Source organism: Bison bison, unplaced genomic scaffold, assembly GCF_000754665.1.
Source record: "Bison bison bison isolate TAMUID 2011002044 unplaced genomic scaffold, Bison_UMD1.0 scf7180017864193, whole genome shotgun sequence".
In the NCBI taxonomy this organism is placed as follows: domain Eukaryota; kingdom Metazoa; phylum Chordata; class Mammalia; order Artiodactyla; family Bovidae; genus Bison; species Bison bison.
Window position 1 is genome coordinate 3783817 of NW_011494765.1, and position 6644 is coordinate 3790460.

The window sequence follows — 6644 nt, forward strand, 5'->3', positions numbered from 1 at the left end:
ATGCCAGTTTCCATAAAAGCATGTGAAGTGCACGTGTATTAATGGGTCTCCAGCAAGGAATGCAGAGGGCGCTTTCATCTCCAGCTCGCCCCGAGCCTTGTCTGTGCCGGGGCGGGGCCGTCTGGCTGCTGGAGCGGGGGTCATACAACCACACGGCTTCAGCACCACTGGTTTTTTCCCATCCCCTCGCTCAGCTGCTGGCAAGACGCTGCCCCAGATGCCCGGGAGGGGCTGCCAGCCCCAGACATGCACAGGCTCCTTGTGGGACACGACTGGTCAGGTTACACCATCAGAGCTCTTTGCCTCCTTTATAAAGTGACCTTAGTGGCTCAGAATCTGCCTGCAATGCAGCTCGATCCCTGGAGTCGGGAAAGATCCCCTGAGAAGGGAATGGCAACCCACTCCAGTGTTCTTGCCTAGGAAATCCCATAGAGGAGTCTGATGGGCTACAGTTCATGGCGTCGCAAAGAGTCGGACACGACTGAGCAACTAACACTTTCACTTGTCCATTTTGGAGCCAGACACCTGGGTCTCAGCCATCTCCACCTCCAGGCCTATTAACACCAGGCTTGGGTGACCCATAGCTGTCATCTCACTAGAACCATGAAAATCCCCCAAAAGGTAACGGTACCTCCAGCCTAGGCCCCCATGCCCAGCACCCCTCAGGTCTTTTTTCCACGGTGGGAGAAGGAGAACAGCCTAGAGAATTCTGTGAGAAAGCCACGAACGCCGCTCAGCATGGAGTTCAGAGAGCTGACCTCACGTTCCGGTGCTGCTGCTTCCTGAGCACGTAGCTCGGAGCACCCCACGCCTGTCTAAAGAGGCCATGCCTCCCTCGGTGGCCTCCCCTGGGAGGACGGAATGAGGACACTCAGGGCAGTCAGCTTGGAGACCGAGTGACCTGCCAGCTATCTTTGGGGCCTGGTTCTGTGTTGCCGCCCACCGGATGTGCCGGGTCCCTCCCGGGGCTGCATCACCCAGGAAGGTCAAGTGGTGGCCTTTGACACCCAGGACACAGAACCTGTTTCCAGAGGGGCCTCCAGCACTGCTCTGGAGAGCCCCCGGAGAAGGCTCTAGGCAGCAAGAAACTGAAGTCCACACACAACAGCCTGGACCAAGGAGGGCTTTGTGGCCAGACCTGGAGACACTCGGAGCCCAAAGCAGGACGCAGCCGAGCCTGTGAGGGGCCAGAGCCAGGTGGCAGCTCTTTGCCCTCTGTCTGGACACCTGCTTGTTTCTTGTCCTCTCACACCCCAGCCCTCCCCCTCACCTGCTCTGTGCACCAGCACACTTGGCACATGCATGCTCACATGACCCTCCATGTTTCCACATTCTCAGTTCAGCAGACCCAGAGACAAGAGTCCCAGGACAGACTGTGATTGGCTGCCTGGGTCAGGTGACCCCTTCTGCTCCTGGCTGCTCTGGCCCTGGTGGGAGGGGGGCTGTGTGACCTCAAAGCGCCTGGAACAGGTGTAGGTTTAGACCCTTGAGAAGCATCTGCTACAGAGAAGGGAAGAGTAGGCAGAGGGGTGGGACACCTCCCCGGGTGATGGTGGAGCCCTCCACCACTCGGACAAGGAGGGAGGCCAGTGAAGGGGGTGGAGCACCGTTCATCCATCCACACATCCGCCCAGCTGTCCAAGCCGTGTTATATATCCACGTGCAGGCCCCAAGCCGGGCACTGCGGGCTCAGCAGTGACTGGCACCACAGACCTCCCTGTCTTGTGGTGCTGATGGTCTAGCCCATCCCACTCCACGCACGCCCCCACACACACACATCCCAGCCATGTCTGTCCTACTCCCCGCACTAACTGGCTTGTTGCTAAAACCCAGGATGCTCCCTGAGCCCAACTTCACCTCTTCCCGCTGCTCCCCACTCCTGGCAGCTGGGAGCCAGCGGGTCTTTATGCTTAGGTCTGTGATGGCCAGTCTGCTTGAGCTCCAGCCACACGGCCCCAGCAACAGTCTCCACGTGGACATTTCACCTTGATCTCAGCACATCCCAAGCCGAGTGTGCCACCTGCCCCCAGGCCCCACACTGCCTGCCTTCTGCTAACGTCCCCATCTCTGGAGCAGCCCTACCATCTCTCACCAGAGCCACCCACGCCCCCACCTGGAGCTGCCTGTGATCACCCCATTTCCAGCTGGGCAGTTCTCGCATCTAAACTTGCTTTCAAACTCAGCCCCTATTTTTCTTGCTGCTCCTTTTTAAGTTCCAGCCTCAACACCTTTGGCCTGGATGACAACATCGACCCCGTAACTATTCCCCCCACTGCCTCCCCTGTCTTGCCATCTCTTCCATTGTCCTCATGGCCAAGATCCAATAGTACTCCCCCACTTCCTGTGCTTCACCCCTCACCCTGAGAATGAAATCTGAGCCCCCAAGTCTCCATACCCCACTGTTCTAGGTCTGCCCCCACCTCCCATCCCAGCCTCACCTGCCGCTAATACCCCTGCTGAATTATTCACACTTCCTCAACCCTTCCTGGTGGCTCAGAGGTAAAGCCTGCAATGCAGGAGACCCAGGTTTGATCCCTCAGTCAGGAAGATCCCCTGGAGAAGGAAATGGTCAACCCACTCCAGTACTCTTGACTGGAAAATTCCGTGGCTACGATCCATGGGGTCACAAAGAGTCAGACACGACTGAGCGACTTCGCTTTCACTTTCTTCAAACGTAAGCTCTCCTTTCTTGCCTTTGCATATCCTATTCCCCTCTGCCCAGAATGCTTTTCCCACATTTTCTTCTGCCTGGTAAACTCTGTTCATCCTTCAAGACTTGCTCATATATCTCCTCTGTGATGTCCTTTCTTGACTCCCTTCAAACCACTGAACACCTTTCGTTTAAAAGCCATTGATCTATTGGTGGTATTGGAGGCATTTGATCCTCTTATTGGGTTATCTACTCCTGGAGGAAGGGGTATATGTCTCATTTATTACACTTCCTCCCTGGGTACACATACTCAGAGCACCTAGTACAAGCCCAGAGGAATAGCAGGCATGGGCAAATGCTCTTTGAATGAGTTTCCTGAAATGGGTGCAGAGACAGGTGGACCGAACTCAATTGATGAGGAGCCCAAGAAGAATGGGCCCCAGTGGCACTTGCTGGGAGGCTTGTGACCGCCCCAGGGACCATGATGAACAGCACTGGGCTTCCACAGGCTTTCTATGCTGGCTTCAAAGACACCAGAGACAAGGGTGAGAGCTGGGCCCTCACCTGGCTCGTTTCTGAAGCTACAGCACCTAACACAATCAATGATGGTGGTGGGGTTGAGACAGGAAGGTGGACTGACATGGGCTGCTGTTTCTCTCCCTTGAGCCCAACTCAGGGGGGTGTCAGAGAAAGAGACAGGGAGACTGGTGGATCACAGGACCCAGCACTAAAACTAGGAGGGGCTTGGCGAACACCAGACCAGAGAGAAAGACAGCCAGTGCTACAGATGCAAGATGGCGCGGGGAGGCGGTTTTCTGGCTTTGCTCGTTCATCTCTCTCCCACCCTCCCACCCTGCCCTGGCTGGGTCACTGCCATCCTGTCACTGTCCCTTCACTATTTCACCCTTTTACCACCAAAACAATAGCTGGGCTAGACACGTCTCTTCTCCCCACACCTTGGGCCAGGTAAATGCAACTAGAGACACAGATCTCAGGAAAGGTGGTTCAGGGGCATAGGTCTTAGACACTGAAGATCTGAATCCCCTGATGGGGGAGGACACACAGGCAGAAGTTGGCACAGGCTGGAACCCCCAAGGTACATCAATCCCTCTATAACCCTCTTATCCTTCTCTGGAGGGAGTTGAAGGGTTTGCAACCTTGATTGCTCATTAGAATCAACTGAAGAGTTTTTAAACCAGATCATAGTTGCAGGATACAAAAATCAGTTGTTTTAGTACACTAATAATTAATTATCAGAAAGGGAAATTAAGAAAACAATTCAGCCTATAATTATATCAAAGACAATAAAACATCTAGGAATAAATTTTAACCAAGGAGGTGAAAGGACTGTATATTGAAAACTGCAAGACACTGGAGAAAGAAACTGAAGACACAAATAAATGGAAAAATACCCCATACTCATGAATTAATAGGATTAATAGTCCTAAAATGCCCATATTCTCTAAAGCAATCTACAGATTCAATACAATCCCTATCAAAATTCCAAGGGCATTTTCACAGAAAGAGAATAATCCTAAAATTTGTATGGAACCACAAAAGATACCAAATAGCCAAAGCATCCTTGAGAAAAAAGAACAAAGTTGGAGGCATCGTGCTCCCTGATGTCAAACTATTGATATATTTTAAAGTTTTGTTAACCAAATCAGTATGGAATTGGCACAAAAACAGACAGATAGATCCATGGAACAGACAGCCCATTAATAAACCCACACACTTATGGTCAATTAACCTATAACAAAGGAGATAAGAATATACAATGGAGAAAAGACAGTCTCTTCAGTAAGTGGTGCTGAGAAAACTGGACAGCTATATGCAAAAGAATGAAATTAGAGTATTTCCTCATATCATATACAAAAGTAAACTCAAAATAAATGAGATCTAAAAGTAAGATCTGAAACCATAAAATTCCTAAAAGAGAACCTAGTCAGAACATTCTTTGACATAAATCATAGCAATATTTTTTTGACCTAAGGTTAAAAAAAAAGTAAAAAATAAACAAATGGGACCTAATTAAACTGAAAAGCTTTTGCATGGCAAATAAAACCATCAACAAAATGAAAAGGCAATCTGCAGAATGGGAGAAAATATTTGCAAATGATATGACTGACAAGGGATTAATATCCAACATACATGAACCATTCATACAACTTAATAACAAAAAACAAACAACCCAATCAAAACATGGGCAGAAGACCTGAAATTTTTTCCAAAGAAGACATCCACATGGCCAACAGACATGATGTTGAGCAACATCATAATCATGAAGGAAATGCAAATCAAAACCACAAGATGTCACCTCACACCTGTCAAAATGGCTATCATCAAAAAGTCTACAAATAACAAATGTTGCTGAGGATGTGGAGAAATCCCACTGTTGGTGGGATTATAGACTGATGCAGCCACTGTGGAAAACAGTATAAAGTTTCCTTTGAAAACTAAAAAATAGAGCTTCCGTATGATCCAGCTATTCCACTGCTGGGTAGTCACCTGAAGAAAATGAAAAACCTAATTCAAAAGATAATTTCATCCCAGTGTTTATAGCAGCATTATTTATAATAGCCAAGATATGGAAGCAACCTAAGTGCCCAACAACCGATTAATGGATAAAGAAGATGTAGTGTATGTGCGTGTGTGTGTATACATATATAATGGAATATTACTCTGCCATTAAAAAGAATGCAAGTCTGCCATTTGCTACAATATGGATGGGCCTAAAGAGTATTATGCTTAGTGAAATAAATCAGATAAGAAATACAGATACTCTATGTTATCATTTGTATGTGTAATCTAAAAAATAAAGCAAAGAAATGGATATAACAAAACAGAAACAGACTTATAGAGAACAAACTGGTGTCACCAGTGTGGAGAAGGAAATGGAGAGGGGTGAGATAGGTTATGGAATTAAGAGACACAGACTACTTTGGATAAAATAAATAAGGATATTTGCAGACTATAAAACAATAAGGATATTTGGATAAAATAAACAAGGATACACAGTACAGGGGCATTCTGCCATTATATTGCAATAACATTAACTGAGAATAATCTGTAAAAACATTGAATCACTGTTATACACCTGAAGCTAATGTCATATTGTAAATCCACTGTACTTCAATTCAAAAAAAGATAAAAAGGGCAGCCATCACCATCATTTTACAGATGAAGAAACCAAGTCTTCAAACAGGTTAAAGTGATTGCCTAAGGACATTAACTGATAAACGGTGGGTTTAAAACGGGAACACAAAGGGCTTCCTGGTGGTCCAGTGGTTAAGAATCTGCCTTGAAAGGCAAGGGACACCAGATCAATTCCCGGTCCAGGAAGATCCCATATGCCACAGAGCAACTAAGCCCATGCACCACAACTACTGAGCCCACACACTGCAACGACTGAAGCCTGTGTGTCTAGAGCCCGTGCTCCGCAGCGAGAAGCCACCAAAATGAGAAGCCCGTGCACAACAGAGTAGCCCCCTCTCGCCACTAGTAAAAGCCTGTGTGCAGCAATGAAGACCCACCAGTCAAAAAGCCAATTAATTAATTTTAAAAATCAATAAAATGGGGACACGGAGCTAATTTCTTTAATACATTCTCTGATTTGTAAGCACTTTGCAGTGTATTATTGATAAATAAGTAAAACCACCACCATGACAATGAACCTAGTGCATATTATAGAGAACGGTAATTGCCAGAGATGGGGGTGGGGGATGGGCAAAATGGGTGAAGGGGGTCAAGGGATACAAACTTCCAGTTATAAGTTCTAGGGATGTAAAGAACAGCATGGTAACTGCAGTTATTAATACTGTATTGCACATCTGAAAGGTGTTAAAAGAGTAGATCATAAAAGTTCTCATTATGAGAAAAAAAGTTTAACTGTATGATGACAGATGACTTCCCAGGTGGCACAGTGGTAAAGAATCCGCCTGCAAAGCAGGAAGCACAGGAGACGTGGGCTCGATCCCAGATTTGGGAAGATCCC